At 40.3% G+C, this 17276-nt stretch overlaps 1 protein-coding gene across 2 annotated transcripts in view; it reads left to right on the forward strand.

Annotated features, from left to right (window-relative positions):
- Positions 1–11435: 11435 nt before the first annotated feature.
- The window catches only part of PTN (pleiotrophin), a 73054-nt gene continuing 67213 nt past the window's right edge, over positions 11436–17276 (forward strand). The window contains exon 1 of one of the 2 annotated variants that reach the window (XM_054085964.1): positions 11436–11844. The gene's annotated coding sequence lies outside the window, so the exon portion shown is untranslated. The remainder of the gene's footprint in view (positions 11845–17276) is intronic. The other variant, XM_054085957.1, reaches the window with a different exon arrangement.

The following is a 17276-nucleotide window of genomic DNA, read 5'->3' on the forward strand; positions in this document are numbered from 1 at the left end:
TGGATCATTCAGAAACATCATTGCAGTTGGCCACAGGTAGTTTTTCTACTTTATAGTCTTTCTTGCTAACTATCTGTTGCAGAGTTGAAGGTTTTTGATGTCAAAAATGAACCTTCTGTTTTCAGACTGCAATGCTTATTTATGGTTGTCTCATATCTGCACTTTTTTCTTACCCAGACATGTTGAACCTCCACGTCGCTGCTTCATTTCTTTCCTAACCAATATGAGAGTTTTTTGTGGCTCTTTGTCATGTACCCTCACTAGATCACAGAAATAATGCAAGCAAACAAAAGCAGGTGACTACAGGCTTCCTTTGGACGCACAGCAAGAGATGCGTTTTTCTAGTGTTGTGGATAAAAACCCTCACTTAGGTTCTGCAGGCACAGCGTTTAGTCAACACTTGATGGATTGTTTCGCAGGGAAGGGAGATGGGTGCTACAAATTCACTGTATTCTCTCATGGCTCTTTTCTCGTAGGAAATGCATGCAGTACCCTCTTCTGCTAAACACGACAGAGCTCCTTAGTTGCAGGGGGTAAGGTTTTTGCTCAAGGTTTCCAGGTCTGCCGCCGCTAGGAGACTTGCTTAAAACCATTTCAAGTCAAAGAATCTCTAGTTACGCTGCCTACAGTTATCTGGGGAGGGAAGGAAGAGGCTAACTCTCACTGAGCGATGGATTGCCTTTGCAAATTGTCTTTGCTTTTCCTAGATATATCAGAAATAGTCTTAAGTGCACCTCCTGTTTAATGTGAGAGATGGGTTATGGCTCACCAACTGTACACAGATCTATGAGCCTGCTGAATCTAAGATGGGTGTGGGAGTCACCATGAGCAACCTCCCACAAGAAGGCTTTAGGAACTGTAGAAAGCTGTCTGGATCCCAAAGCTGCAGTATGGCAATGTGTACCCTTTCATGACAAACCTATTTGATTACTGAAACACACACTGAATTTATATTGCTGTGAAATATAAGCATCAGATAATACTGGTTGGTGGGGACAACTGGTTCAACCTTACACTTACACCAGGGTCTACTTCAAAGTTAGGTCAGAGCACTCAGTAGCAGATCCCTGTGTTTAGGACCATTATTTAGGTTTTACCAAGGCTTTTATTTGCTCTGTATAAAATCGAGAGAAGGAAGGAAGGAAGGAAGGAAGGAAGGAAGGAAGGAAGGAAGGAAGGAAGGAAGGAAGGAAGGAAGGAAGGAAGGAAGGAAGGAAGGAAGGAAGGAAGGAAGGAAGGAAGGAAGGAAGGGAGGAAGGGAGGAAGGAAGGAAATGGAAGCATGAACTGATAAATGGACTGTCATTGCCCCTGCTTTGGTAATCTAAAGCAACACAAAATGAATGTGACTTGTACAGTGAGGGACTGAACACACCACAGCCAGGTAAAGAGAGGATTCTTTCACTTACTCAAAGGCACTCAGGAAGGAACTGCTAGAAAAAAGCACAGACCTGCAAGTCTCCTGGCTCCCACTGTCTTAACATCACATCTGGTAAATTTTATTGCACTGTCTCCTATTGCATTTTGTATTTTCTGCACTCTCTCTTGTGTTGAGAGTTGTCTCATGAACTTATGCACTTTGCTTTGAGTTGTTGGGTTTTTTGATCCCCTGAAGCTAAAAGTTGCATCCCTATTGTGCAGAAAATACAAAACAGATTTTTGCTTCTCAAATGTGTTGGGTCTTTAAATAGGAGGAGGAAGAGACAGCCTGCAGCCCTGCCACATTCTTTCCATGGATACATACAACATCACGCAAAAGTCAAATTCTGAGCCCCTAAAACAATATGTATGGAAATATTTTCTCTTTTGTTTTGGTTTTCTTCTGTCCCTTCTAAAGCAACCATAGTGTTGAAAAGCACTACAGAGCCTGGTCTAGGGCTCAGGCCCTCTGTTAGTCCATAGACTAAAACACAGTTTCTTACCCCACGTGTTCAAATACCAGCATAATGGCCAATAACAACAACAAAATGTTTTTTTCTCAGTTTGAACTAAGTGTAACAGTTAAAAAATTATTTGCTCCAGGGTACAGCTATATTCATGCTTACCTAAACATGGCTATGGAGAAACAGTGTGCTTGATTGGAAGATAAAAATACAATTTCCAGGCAAGTAGTTAAGTAATTCCTCATCTTCTTGCCACAAGGCTATTAGGTGTAGGTTCCTACGTAGGTGTCATGGTGTAGATAGAGTTAAGCAATCTGACTCAGACCTCAACCACCACTGTCTTTCAGTCATTTTCTTGTCATCATTTTGTTGCATAACCATGAAATACAGGAGTCTATTGAGATCTGGTGCTGCCACAAGACAAAAGAGCAAGCTGTGATACTGCTGTTCGTCACAGGATGGGAGTGGGCATAATGCATGGGCTGAAACTCTGATGGCAGAGAGTGTCCAGTTTGTGTCCTACACATACACAGACAGAGCCAAGCTTTCATCCATAGGCTTGAATTTAGACTCACCATTTATTTCCCTTACTAATTAAAATAAAGTAAAACATTGAATTTAACTTTGTTAACCATCAGTTTTAACACCAGTATAAAGCAGGCAATAATATACGTGAAGCTTTTGGTTCTCAGATGAAATACATTACAGTTATTATTAACAATTGGATAAAACTAATTATGCTTAAGGTAGAGCTACTGTTCTAAACTTTTCCTTTGCGTTTACCTCAACCTTCCAAACTCATCTTCTTGAAACAATTATGCCCATTCTTAGCTGTTGCTCTGATTTATTAAAAAAAAAAACACAAAAACCTGTTCTCCATCACAAAGAAACAAACCTTGAGCAGAAGTGCCTATTTTAACCTGCTTCATATGTTAATTAAACAAATGCATTTCAGATGTCATAATGCAAAATTTGGCATAACAAAGGTGATAAAAAATAGCAGTCTCGCTTTCATGTATGATGAGATGTGAGAAACAAGATCTCTTCAAGCTGGTGGATGTTTGGTTAATGACTTTTACAGTTATGAATGTTAGGGTTTTCACAACGTTGGTCAAGTAATTCTGCACACAGGGAACAGGAAATCACTTTCCGTTTTCTTTAATTTGTCTTCATTTTTTAGGCAGCCTGAGTTTAACTATGGACTGTATTCTGAAGTGGTTCCAGATTCAGTGCTCTTTCTGTTCTCAACTGTCCCAAATAACAAAGCATCTGAATGTTAAACACGGTACTGTTGGGCCTTCTCAAATTCTGCTCAATAATCTTAGTGGGTGAGATTTGAATTTTGAAAAGTTGTAATCAGAGGAGAGTTAAGATCAGTTTTGTGACATCTTGAGCAATAGCTTGATTTTCAGCGAATCTGAGTACCTGTGATCTTGATGTTTTCTGAACACACTGTTATTGCACCCTGAGAAGGTGTAAATTTCAACAAATTGATTTGTTGCATTTTCTTTTTCTTTAATAAGGGTAAACCCAGCTAAATTTGCCTTAAGCTCCCTTCCTAGATCAGTTCTTCTAGCAAAGTCCTAGGTAACTTTTCTAACTCATTCATACAGCTGGCTTGTTATGCTGTTGTGGAAAATCATAGGTGAGAATAGGTGCCACAGTAAGGAAAGTGAATGCACCTCTGCCTATAGTCTGAGTTGGGCGTTCTTGATGAATGAATCTGAGTATCGGACAGACTATGGGGAAAGACAGCTGTGAGGGTTCACATAGGGCTGAATAAAAATGTTATTTCTGTTAATAAACCAGGAATCAATGAAGGATGACTTTTTCCTGGCCATATCAGGTAGTGTATCAGTTTGCAGGGACTTCTCCCATCTTCACTTTTCAATTTCATGAATTTAAAACCCCAAAAAAACCACCCTTGCTAAGTAAGTTCATAAATTCCCAACACTTCTTTCATCATCGGAAAGCCAGGGGAAAAACATTATATAAAGAGCATTCAATTACACTTGTGATTAGGTCCTATGACTCTGCTTCAAAATTAGGCACTTCTCAGTTTTTTGACCAATGCTATAGGAATAATTTGAGATATAAAGGGAGTATCATTTTACAGCATTCCAAAACAATATTTCATCTGGAAAATGAATGGTACCTGTAGATGCTAGGGTAAAGACAAGCAATCCAACTTTGAAAGCGCTCCTCATTTCCTATCCCAGACAGCTGAAACAAAACAGATGTCACTAAAAAAAAAAAAAAAAAAAAAGGAAAAATAGTTAAAATCTAAAACATGTCACTAAAGAAAGAGTTCAGACAACAGTGATGTTACAGGGTCATAGATGCATGCAAACTCCTTGTTAAAGACTCATGTTTTTTTTATCTCCTGAAAAATACGATGGAGGAAACATAAATAGACAAATTATACTGAAATCATGAGCATTTTGTTAAATATTGTAAACATTTCATTAAATATCATACTCTCTTTAGGCAGTTAACAGTGGTTCCTAACAGAAACCTTGTGTTGTTGCTGCTTTCAACTCCTTGATGATAATGCAATTTCTAGATATGCATTTATTCTGGTTAAACTGTGACAACAGTATTTATACTGTCTTATATCAGCATCATTCAGACAAAAAGAAGGATGCAGGTTATTTAGGTGGGAAGAGTGCTTAAGTGGGTGGAGATGGAGCTCATCCTAACTGTTTGGAAAGGTCTGCTTTGCAATATCTTAGTCTTTAGCCCAAATAATTAGGAAAGGAATAGCCTTAAGAGGAAAAACAATTCTGAAGATCTTCAAGGAGAAGTGTACGCAATCTCTTGCAGCTTTGCAAATCAAATTGAAAAAAACCCAAGAATATTTCTACAGAAGTACAAGTTCATCTGTCCTCTCAGGATTATATTAGCAAGCTTGCTAATATAACTTAATCAATAATGGCACACAATAATTAGCATTAATATTAATATTAGGATAACAGGTTCTACAGACATCAGCTACAATTGTGTTCCTTTTAAGCATTGCACAGATAATGCTAAAACATCATGGGATCTACAAAGTCATAAAGTTCCTGATGGATCTCAGAAGACAGAGAGTAAGATCCTGCTTACTATTCATTTCTCAGTAGAAATAATAAGCCAGAAGACCAAAAAAGCTGGACTGTACAGCTATACTGATTGTTGCTGCTTCTCAAAGTAGAACCAATTAAGTTTGATCAGACCCAGCTCTTTTTAAAATCTCCATAATTTCACTCTAAAAATAAATGGTATAGACAAAATTATTACCAGCAATACCTATAGTGATTTTGTCAAAATGAGTCTAAAACTTAAGAGTGTTTGAGTGACATCAGAATTCATTCTGCACAGAACGATACCTTCTCCTATGTTTTTACCCCCCTCAAATTCCTGATGCGCAGAAGGAACCAGTGAAGTGAAAAACGTGGCGGAGCAAGAAAAGAAAACAACATATAATGAAAGTATGACTGATTTCTTACGTGTTTCTCACTATGTTGACAATTCCAAGAGTGAAAAATGTGAAAAAGGACCTCTTGAGACAGGCTTTACGTTCTAAACGTTTATATGTATTATATCTTATAATATATACATTTATGTTACAGATTTTAACACATATTATGAATGTTTCTATTAACTTTGGATTTTTTTTTAGCTGCCTTTAACTTTTATATTCTGAACTTTTCCCATTAAAACAACAAGAGTGAAATAATCGTGACTTTCTCCCCTTCTCCCATTGTTTGCTTGTTCGCTTTTTGCTATTGAAAACTGCATGTATGATGGAACCACATAACGCTGGGAACTAGGTCTTTGGGGAAAACACATATCGTCTAGCAAAAAGTGCTAGCATTGCCCATAGTAGTCCCCATACTTTGCTATCATTCTGCAATCTTTGATGCGAATGTTAACGGGTTTTAATGTGTTCATTTTTTTTTAATAACAACCAGTCCAGGTCTTGGTATGTGAATGACGATGCCATGTTTTGTTAAACTCCTGAGCGTGAAAACCTAGATCAAGCTGACATTGAAGCCAAACAGCATCCCACAGGAGCTTCCATCAAAGATGTATTGTGCATTATAAGGGCCATGCAACTGGCTCAAATCTCAAGCAAGAAATTGCCAGTAAGTTAAGAACAGATGTATCTAATTTTGTTCTTATGGGGGGAAAATCATACCAAATACATTAACGAATGAGGCATTGCACATGCGCAGGTTATAGCTGTTTGTCTTCTAGTTCCTATGTTTCTAAAACCAGGTCTTTATGTTCCTTTCTCATGGGGGGTAGGGGGGTTGGGGGGATGTGTGTGTCTGTATCTATACATTATGTGCCTCCTACACTTCCCAATTGCCATAGTTGTTTCTCAAAGTGCTAGCAGGGAAAGAACTCAACTTTAATAAAAAATCATTTTTCATTTTATTCTTTTGTGAAAATATCTAGCTAGCAAGCTATCACCTCAAGAACTTTGAGACCCTATCATCCTCAGGAGTGACTGCTTTTAGGGCCTGAATTTTATTATGGCCTACTGTATGGATGCGCCACTGAAGTTTTGGAAGAGCCAGTTTTGGTCACAGTATTTCTGAACACGTTTGATAATTACTTCTCAGTATTATATTCTTACTGTTCCTTTTATTGCTGTGATTTCACTAGAATTCATAATCAAGGATTAGTTGTCTGTTCTGCGCTTGCACTGAAGGAGAACATCTCATCATCTGATTGCACATAAAGAAAACTTGTCAAAACCACTTATATTTTTTTAAATGTGAAGTTTAGCATCATTATAATTACACAGGTGAACCCTTTACAAACTGGCAAACATCAAACATAATTTTAAGAGGTAAGAGAACATTTTGATAAGTGGAATTTCTTCTTTGTTTGTATATTCAGCTCAGAGTTGTGCTGGTTGCATCACGCTGTGGATGTAGAGTGTTTGAATGGTCACTCCCCACAGTAGTAGAGAATATATTAAGAAATGTTTCTTTCATTATATAAGCTTCATTAGGATGAAAAGTACTGATTATTTATTTCAAAATTTGGTTATAATAGTTTTACTTTTAACTGGAAAATTTTTGTGCATTATGATTCAGCTCACAGGCAAATGATCAGAATGCTTTTAATTTTCCAATCACTTGCCCACTATGTAGTTAGCACCTCAAATTTGTTAATGTTGGCTTGTCACTGAGAATAAAATTGACCACCTCAGTTTAGTGCCCAGGGGAAAGCTATTTAGCACTATGACCAATACTAGCTGACTGTCTTGATGAAGTATCAAGGACTGATTTGGTGGGATTATAGATACTGCCTTCTCTACTTTTGAAGCCAGTTCTTTCATAGAACAGTTAAGCAAGTGGCTATAATGCCTTCAGAAAAAAAATAAGTATAAACAAATCAAGGTGTTCCTGAGAGAATCTGTAAAGGAAATTTGCATTCTATTTGTTCAGTAATCCTCTGCCAGAAGTTTGAAACCAAATCAAAATGCCAATTTCACTGGTTCTGTTTCAATGGAAGAACATTTCGTTTCTGCATATTGCTTTGTATTTTCCCTAGAAATACATATTGACAAAAAAATCCCCACCAAAAATCAAAAACAAAACAGAAAAAAAGAACAAGAATGGAGGCTTTTACTCAGCCCTTCAAAATAAAATGCTATTTTATTTTCATTTATACTTCACACCAAGCTGTAAAACTGGAGTGAAATGAACATGTTTATTTAGATAGGAAAAAAAAAAGTGATAGCGTACTCAAAGCAGCAATTTTTTTACCATAGCTAAGATTTTTCTAATATATAATGGGCTTCAAATCCTGGATATGTAGGACTTCCATTCCCAGGATTGCCAGCACAAAAGAATAAAATAGTGAGAGAAGCCAACATACGAATAGCAGTCTTTTAAACACTGAGGATCTGGAAAGACCTGCTGTGTCGCATTATATTTGCGGATTTCAAACTGCAACGTGCAGATGTATGCACATGAATAATTTTGAGCACAAGAGCTTTAATCCCCTTGTAGAAAATAGAATCAGTCAAATGTGTAGTTACAACATGTATTCACTGTTTGATGCCTGAAGCTTAAGACCGAGTTCTGGGACACTGACTTTGTTTTCAAATATCTTGAGTTTTTAGCATATGTACATGAAAGAATAACTCTTCTGGGTTCATTCTCTCTGTCTGCGTTCTTCCTCATACATCTGAGAAATCTGGGGTTTTTTTTTTATATATACTAGATTACTTTAATACTCGTGAGTGAGGTATGAAAGATTATTTTTTAACTCCATGGATTTTTCTACTCTAATTATAGGATTGATAGTCTCTGTGACAATATGCCTGCCATTGTTCAGACTTGAAATGAAAATAGAGTGAGAAGGTACACAGCTCAGAAGTAATTGATTTCAATCTTCAATGCATTCGCTAAATAATTCAGTAGAAATCTGATCTTAGTGCAGGGGTAGGGATGTGGGTCACTCCATTGCCAGGGTTTGTCAGCTCAGTAGCTCAGGAACAACAATGGGGAAAAAGGTGAAAAAAATCTTTAAACTATAGTCTAATTCTCCTCTTTGCTTTCCCGGAATCACTGGAGCTCCTGTTGCTGATAGCAAGGGAGGGCAAGAGAAAGAAATTGATATTTACAGTGTATCTGAAACAAACACAGGCTCAGCCTAAGCTGACCTTCTAATTTGTGAACAAGGGGTGGTGTTTGCTTTTTGAAAGTTACAGCCTTATTCTACTCAGCAATGGGACCAAAAACCAGTGAAGAACCTTCTGGGAGTAAATTATATAAGGCCTTGTCCTCGGACTTTGTAGTCTGAGATTTAGACAAGAATTTTTGAAGGGCATCTTTGAAAAAAAGTTCAAACTCCTGTTGGAAGTCGATGAGATCCAAATAACTATTTCCTCCAGGTGTCTTGTGAAATGTCTACCTAAAAGTACTGAGAACCCCCAGCTTTAAAAGGAAAATTTGGTTGTTTTCAGATGAAGAAAAACAAGTGAGAGGAAATTTATTATAGGTGGCTTTCTACTTTTTGATAAAATATCTGATGCTGGGAGCTTCTTTCTTCAAAGTTGCCTTGAACATTGGCTGATTAAATTGGAATTCTGATTGTGATCTAATACTTTATGAGAGCATTTGCACGTGGCATCAATCAGAATTCCTTTTATAGCTTCCTAGCTGTAACTTCACTTTTTCTTTCTAAAAGAAAATTCAGCTCTGTCTCTCTCCTTTATTAGGCTTCCAATTTTTGGTTTGGGTAGCAAAGAGGATATGTGAAAGTAGAAACTGGACTTCTACAGTTGCCGGTCCATTCCTCACCTTTGTTTTTTGATCAGAGTGGAACCAGCAGCTGTAAGCAAACATCAAGGATTTTGAAGATAAGTATCATTAGCAATCTACAAGGAAAGTCTCCTTTCTAGGTTAGCTGTGTGTCCAAACAAGAAAAGTAATAGTCAAAATCTATTTTTTCAGCATGGATTTTACTATACGTCACAAGATATGCAGATTAGGCTGTAGTTCCAGAGACCATGTAGGAAATAAAATGTCAGCTAGTGAACAAAGTCAGGAGAGACAAAACAGCAGAGAAGTTCTGGAGATAAGCCTCTACAACTTCACAGTTCTTTTAATAAGGAAAGTATCCTTGTGGCAAGCAATTGTCATAGCTAATCTTCCACCCATCGCTTTACTTCATGCTGTCCTGTTCTTTCCCACTGGGAACCAGCACAACAGGCACCTTTGAGGCTGTGATTAACATATGGTTGATGACTTTTTCTTAGTGAAAGAAGTTATATTGGTGCTCCCAAGTTTGCTATATTCTCCAGCTGTTCCACCTCCTCCTTCATCTTTATGAGTTCTATCTCAATAGCAAAGGTTTAGCAAAAATTTAAGTGTTGTACTCCATTAATATCAAAGGCATGAAATACAGTGGATAATCTGGGGCAAAGAATATCTTTCTGTATTTGTACAGCACTTATTGCACTGGAAACCTCTGTTAAGCCTCAAAGTGCCATCGAGACAGAAATAATATTAACGTTAAAACACATTTACCTTTTGTGAATCAAAAACTGAGATTCTTTGTTTTTCAGTCATAGGTACATCAGACCACAATCTCCCTCTGAGCAGCTGTGATCAAATTTGGTCAAAGATTGTCTACTGACATTGCCTCTAAAATTTAGTAAACAAATGAAGTTTCTACATCATTCACATCTTTGTGAAAAGCAGTCGTTTTCTGCAGATGGTTTACATTGTTTTCTGAAAAGTTCAAAATGTTAAGTTTTCAGTGTTTAGCTGCGATTCAGATTTCTGTAAGGAAAGGAAGAGATCTCTTGACCTACTTTGATGCAAAATATGTTGGTTTCAATCAAGGTGGACTTACAGATCACCTTTTGCCCTCCTTCCTACCTTCTCTTTGTTGCTCGGACATGATTGACCACCTGAAATGCGCTGTTGTGGTTGTATGGAGGAAGTCTGAGGGCTTAAAGTGTCAACCACTACCAGGAGCTTTTTGACGGGAAGTGTCTTTCTCTAGGTGTTCATGGTGCTTAGCAGTGCCATGCTAGGATTTCTCACAGAAGCCATCAGGAAGGTGCAAGCAAGAACAATTCAGCTTCACATAGTCTGAAATGCAAAGGTGAAGTTTACTATTGAGCGATCATTTCCACTCGCCCCGCTGCTAGAAAGAACATTCTCTCCTTCTCAAGCCACCAATTTGCACTGCAAATGAGAGTTGTTGTTTTAAATTACATCACTGTCATTAAATCTGCCGGTGGTGCAAATCCTGAAGAGCCATGCCAGGACTAAACACATAACTGTGTGATGAAAAGAAGATGCCAAGGTGTGGATTGAAGGGAGTAGTTTGCTTTACTAAGAAAGCCTCCAGGTGGGTGCAATTGCCCACGCTGGGACTAGCCGCACAGTGCTTTTCATTGTCACAGATGGTAGGTGTTAGGTGATGCAGCTTGTACAGTTCCAGACAAATTACTTTTTTAGCTCATTCCTCTGGAAACAGGAGAAGAATCTGAACTGGATTTCTGTGAAAACCTGGAGCATGAGCTGCATGCTGTAACCCCAGGAGAGACTCAAGCACTCAATGGGCTCAGTCTTTCAAATCAAGCCAGAGCCTTGCTCTGGGAATGGGGAATTACACAGAAATTGCCTGGAGTTTGGAACAAGTCCACTTAGTTTTAAATTAAGCTGCGGGTTGGCGAACACTTTTATTCAATGGATGTAATGAACCTAAAAGCTGGAAAAGCCTGCTCCTAAATGAAAGCCTTGATATAACTCCAGCAACCGCTACAAAACCAGAAGTGATGAAACACCGTGGCAAAAGTTGTTCTCACGGCACTTTCAGCCCGAGTGGAAATTAAAAGCTGGGTGGGTGGTTGTCTTTTCGGTGTTCCTCCCTCGCCAGCAGTGTCTCTCTAGCCCAACACTGCCGCGGTTTAAGCGGCAAGCTGGAAGTCAGATAAAGTTAAAGCCCCCCCCCCCCCGTTCCCCGACAGCCAAAGGGTACCCGGGCAAAAGCTGCGGGTGTTTGTGCCTGGAAAGGCAGAGACACTCCGCACCGGGGAGGAGAAGGAGGGGAGGCTGTCGGGGTTTAAAAGCCCGTCGCTGCCCGCGGGGCTGTCCCGGGTCCGAGGGGGCGAGGCTGCCCCGCGGGTGACCCGCCCGCCGGGCGCGCCCCCTGCGCATCACAGGAGGGGGCAGCACGGCCGCTCGCTCGGCTTTCCTCCCTCCTCTCTGCGCCTCGCGTGCAGCCCGGGCTCTGTGGAGTCAAAGCTCGGATCGAGTTCCCTGCCTCCAGTATAAAAATCACGGCGACAAATCTCCTGCTGGAGAGAGAGAGAGAGAGACTTGAGGAGCGGGGCGAGCCCGTCCGTGGGGAAGCGAAGGGACGCGGTAGCAGCAGCCGCCGCTGCTCACCCGCCGCTCGCCCCTCTCAGCTGCGGGAGAAGAAGCCTTTCGCCGCCCCAAGTAAGTCTGAGGCAGCGAAGGGGGCTCCCGGTGTCCACCCGCGGGATGGCGATTCCCTTCGCTCCGGTTCTGGGGCGGGGGGGAGCTCCGGGAAGGAGAGTCGTGGGGTGGGAGCCGGGACACCTGCGCGAGGTGCGGGTGTGCTGCCCCGCGCTCCTGGCGCTTTGGCTGCGTGGTCGGTCCGGGGGAGCGCTAAAAAGCCGAGGCAGGGCGAGGAGGGGAGAGGTGGCCGTGGGGGACGTGACCCGACGGGGAAGGGAGGCAGGAGTCCTCGGGCTGGTCCGTTTCGAGAGGACAAAAGGGCAGCGGGGTGACTCCAGAGCGGCAAATCCCCGGCTAGTCTCAGTTGTCCTGTGCCAGGAATGTCCAGGCTGGGATGTGGGATAATGAGCTTAAATTGTACCCTCATACCGAGCGCTTTAACTGATATTTTTCTTGGGACTTTGCCTTCTTATTTGTAGTTTGCTTCTGGTGGAACAACTGAGTAGCAAGTACTGATAGATCTATTTAAAACTGCTGACATTAGTTTGTGTCTTGGAGGGATGGGTTGGGAGAAAATCTAAGTTAATAACAGTGAAAACACAGTTTCCTCCTGTTGTGTGTACACATTATCCTGTGCTGTGCTCTCCAACATTGATGCTTCTGACTCCTTAACCTCCTTCACGCTCTCCTTTCTAAAAGTAGAGCTTTTTCATAGGGCAAAGGTAGTCTTCATTCCTTGGGAGGTCATCTGCTCCATTTAAATGTTCCCATTGGTAGTCGCACACCTCTCTCTTCCACACTGCGAGTACTTTACCTTGGTGGCAAACGTCTGTTGTGCATTAGTTTAGTGATACACTCTGAAGCTAGATTCTAGAATGCAAACCCCAGAGACTGGCTGGTTCTTGGGAGCATTGTGGAAATGTTTGCAACATCTCTGAGATAACCCTGTAGCTATGGATAGGTGTTTTAACTAGATTCTGTTTCCTCTAAATGACATATTACAGCTGAAGAACTCCTTTCCTGCAGCTCATCAACACTTGAACTCTGCCCTTTAATCGTTTTCCCTTTGAGTTTTTATTTTTATTTTATTTGTTTTTACCTTTTAGCAAAGTTCAACTTATTGAACAAGAAATAGACTGAATGTAACTGCTAGTATTAAGAAAAAGAAGGGAGGGGATGGAGAGAAAGCAAGAGAAAAGAAGGATATGGGAAAGGTTGTTATGACGAAATACTTGTCTTTTACATTTTCTGGACAGTGTTTTTGAGCTGATTTACAAGGCAAATTTTATGGATTTTCTTTCTGTGTATTTCTGTTTCTTCCCTGCAAAGAAATAAGATTTTAATTTTTTAAAAAAAGAAAAAAAAGTCTGAACTTTTAATCAAGAGACCTGTCCCAAAGGGAAAAAGGAACTTGCATATTTGTGACAAAATTTGTTAATTTGCTGTAGTAATAAAAACATGGAAGTAATGCAGAGCATACTTCATTGGAGAGGGCAAACAAAAAAAAACAGTAACAAAAAACCCCGCTGCATCATTTAGTGACTCTTCCTAAAGAGAAGGAAAACAGGGTTTTAATATACTCCTGTCTCCAGGCTAAGGTAAACTCTATGGTGACTTATTACTTATGAAGCTTTGGATGAAATTGAAGGACAGAAAATTATTGACTTTAGTGTGCTCTAGAAGCAAGCTTTTGGGTGGAAAAAAGAGACGCCAGCAACAAATCTTTCTTTTGAAAATGGTAAGTCTTTGTTTATAGTGTTGAATTGGCCTAAGAAAAACAGACTTTTAGCAATTATCCAGATGTCTATCACCAGTTATTTGAGATGCAGTCTGTGGCTGATGTATCCTTGACAGCAGAAGGTTGGTCTTACTATAGTATTACAAAACATAATGCTGCTATCCCAGTGCCATATGCCTGTATTCCTCTACGCCCATACTGACTCTGAGGACACTTTGGATACTTATCTTATTCTTGACACAGCTGTACTGGTGGGTGTTTTGTGTAGATTCATCTTTCTTTCGCTAATGTGGATATTATTACATAGCTGACTTCTAGCAGCCACGTCTCCAGCAAGGTACTTTACCTGACACATCCTTCTCAGTCATTCTGGGAATGGTTATTCCTGAGTCCTCAGATAACAATTAAAAATAATAATTTACGGGAGTTCTGAAAATGTGCTCATTTGACTCATACTCTATTTTATTTTAGTGTGGTTTTGGGTCAGGGAAGATAGGGCTTATCAAGTGTTACAGCGTAACAAGTGTGTTAGCCTAACACTAAGGCATTAGGGATGGAGCTGGCATTGCTCACCAAACCTACTGATCTGTTCAGGCCCCCTCATTACCTCCACTCCCAACCGTGGTGTTTTCTGTGGGAACTGGTCTTTAACAATGTACGCTTTGCTTCGATATTTACAACCTCTTGCTGATCAGTGTATCAAAAGCATTTTCATTTAGAGGATTCATTTCAGGACTTTAATTGAGGAAATCTCTTTGTTGGAAGCCTCTATAATAAACCATTCAAAATGCTGTCTTTGAACGAACTAGGTCACTGTAACGCGCGCACACACAGAGTGATTCTCATCTGCTTAGGGTAGCCTGCATTCGGTCGACCCATATCCCTGGTGAGCTTGTCCCTGATTTATCCTTCTTGGACTGGCTTGTTCACAGGGAGCTTATGCTGAAAATTCACTGCTGGAGGTCATTCTCCATTCTTGGCATCTCTGGCAGCCTTAAGCTTAAATTGCAGCCTCATTTTCTATCCAATCAATACCACTCTTATGTCGCTGAGTTTCCATGGTGCCCCCAATCTTCTGTCTACATATTGATGTCTGACAGCAGGAGTAGCATTCTGTGTCGCTATATATACTTACTAAACCTGTCAAAACTATTTAGGGTCTGTCGCACTAATTTATATCCATATCCTGATATTATTTGTATCTGTTGAGCTTTGACTGATGGAACTTGGTGCACTAAGGAATCGGCTCCAACAATGCACTCCAGGGATGGCTCAAGGAATGGATGTTTTGAGAAAGGGAAAAAGACTCTCTTCTAGAGTAGCTGGGGTAGTCTAGAATCCTTTGAGCACAATAGAGTCATTTTGAAAACATCCAAGTCTCATTGGTTCCAAGTTAATGCTTTGGAAATCATTCTCCATTGTGCTGCTCTGAATGCATAGAGGGTCCTCTCCGATGGAGCCCAGAATAGAAAAGTGGGCATTGTCAAGTGTTCAGTGTGCATTTTAGTTGGGGGAAATTTGAATCAGTTGTCTCACATGAATTTCTTCAGCAGAAACACTGTGGAAACTGAAATTAAAGGAGTAAGCATAATAGCTTCTGTAATATGAATGCTTGTGTTTTACTACAGTGACCCACAGGGCATTGTGGTTGTGTAAGAAATGGTTGGCAGTGTTTCTGTGGATTGACACAGCAGCAGCTAAATGAGATGAGAAAAAGTGTATCTTCTGTGTCATTAACTTCCAGGGGACTGATACCTGTTAGTTGTGCCAACAGTAGTAGACACTAAATAAAGACCAGTAGATTTGTTTTTTATTTAAATGTGCTTTGCTAACCATTGATCTTCTATCAAACAGAGGTGGTCATAAGCTGCAGAAAGTCTTTTTTCCACTACCTTTAACACGAGCTTGATCCAGCCCATGAAATGAATTGGCACTCAGCAGGGAACTTGCTGCTTAAAATTTTGCTTGCTCTGAATTGTCAGAAGAACTGATTTTGTAATGCCAAATTCATTAATACTTTTCAGGCACTCTTCAGGCTCCTGCAGCCTTTTCAGTGCTGAAAAGTAAAGACCTTTAAGGCTTGGAAGGCCCTGGTGCAGGTGATGTTTGACATAGTGGTATTAGGGTAGTCCAATTTACATTTTCAGCAATGGCTTACCTTATCGTGGTAGAAAGGGTCCAGTGGGACTTTACCTAACTAGACGCTCTCTTGGCCAATATGTCTCACCTTATTTTATTCCAAGGAACAGCGTCACTGAGCCATTTAAAATATCTGGCTCTACCTCCTGCTGTGCTGCCATGACTTCTTTATTTAAAAAAAAAATTCTAATTTCCTTGCCTGCTAACATATGTGGGAGTGACTTTTTGAAAACTGTAGTCATCTTGCAGACTGCTTTTTAATGTCTTTCAGACTGAAGGTTGAGAGAACACAGCTGTAGGCAGTTTCATGGGAGATGAGAAGGAGGAATGCGAATATAATAGAGGTAGATATATTACTGATGCAACCAGGTGATTTCCACCCCCTCCATCCCTCCACTCTAAAAAGCCTCTGCCCTTCCTTGCCTTCCCAGAATAGCAGATTCTGATTTCAGTGTGGATAACCTCTGGAGGTGAAGAGTAGAGCTGTCTATATCTGAGGCAAAATCCAGTTTCATTACATTAAGAAAAATATATTAATATGTTAATTTGGGCCCTAGGAGCACGTTGCTTGGCAAGTGCCATTGAATGCATGGCAGCTGCAACAGAGGGGTAAATACTTTTAGAGCAGGAGGGCATTGTATGAGCTGGGGATTTTCTGATAAAAATAGTCTCTGAAAATAAATAGTGCTTGGGGCTCCAGTCCACTGCCATCTAGTAAACTGCAAAGTTCAATTTTAAACTGGACCTTTCTCCTCTGAGGCCTGCCAGCACTATTTCAGAGCTCATTAAATGTTTCACAAGAGTGTTATAAAAATCGTCATTCCTCATTAGTTTCTACTGAGTTCCAGCTTAGCTTGGACCTTGTAAACTTCCCCTATTTACTTGTAGATGATACCATCATCAAGTGCCTTTGGGGAGGGAAGAGAAAGAGGAGAAATTCCTTATAATCTCAGTCCAAATGCTTGCTTTGGCAGTGGTAACTAACGACAGAAATGAAATTGAATTTTTGCCATCTTCAAGCAATACTTTTGGAGCAACTCTGTACCAGGAGTAAAACCAGATAGAATGACTGGGAGGGAAGAGGAGTCTGTCTGGGCTCTTCTTTCCTTCAGCAAACCTCTTTATGCGTGCCTGGGCTGATGCTTTGTTGTCTTAGTGGGGCTGCTCTATCTGGCAGCTGAGCTCCAGGGATGCCAGCAATGAGGTTGAGGTAGCTTATTTCTCAGGCTTGAGTGAAAAGTAGGTCTTGATCTTCTGAGCTTGTTAAGGAAGATAGACCACTGTGCTGTTGTCTTCACAATCTGACTTTTCTACCTGCATTTGCCTGTTGCTTTAGGCTGTCCCTAAGGATTAGAAAGGTAAAAAACCAGATAATTGTGCTCTGTGGGTATGAGAGACAGGGGGAATTCCCTATCTGTTGACACAAGCAGTAAATATAAAGATCTTTGTGTAAATCAGAATGTCCTTGTCTGATTGCAGGAAACGAAACTGACTGTACTAGCTTCTGAAATTCATTTCCTTAGTATATCAGACACAAACCCTGTTCTGTTCTTGTGTTTTGTTTCTTAGAGCC

This window comes from Cuculus canorus, chromosome 1, assembly GCF_017976375.1.
Source record: "Cuculus canorus isolate bCucCan1 chromosome 1, bCucCan1.pri, whole genome shotgun sequence".
NCBI classification, from domain to species: domain Eukaryota; kingdom Metazoa; phylum Chordata; class Aves; order Cuculiformes; family Cuculidae; genus Cuculus; species Cuculus canorus.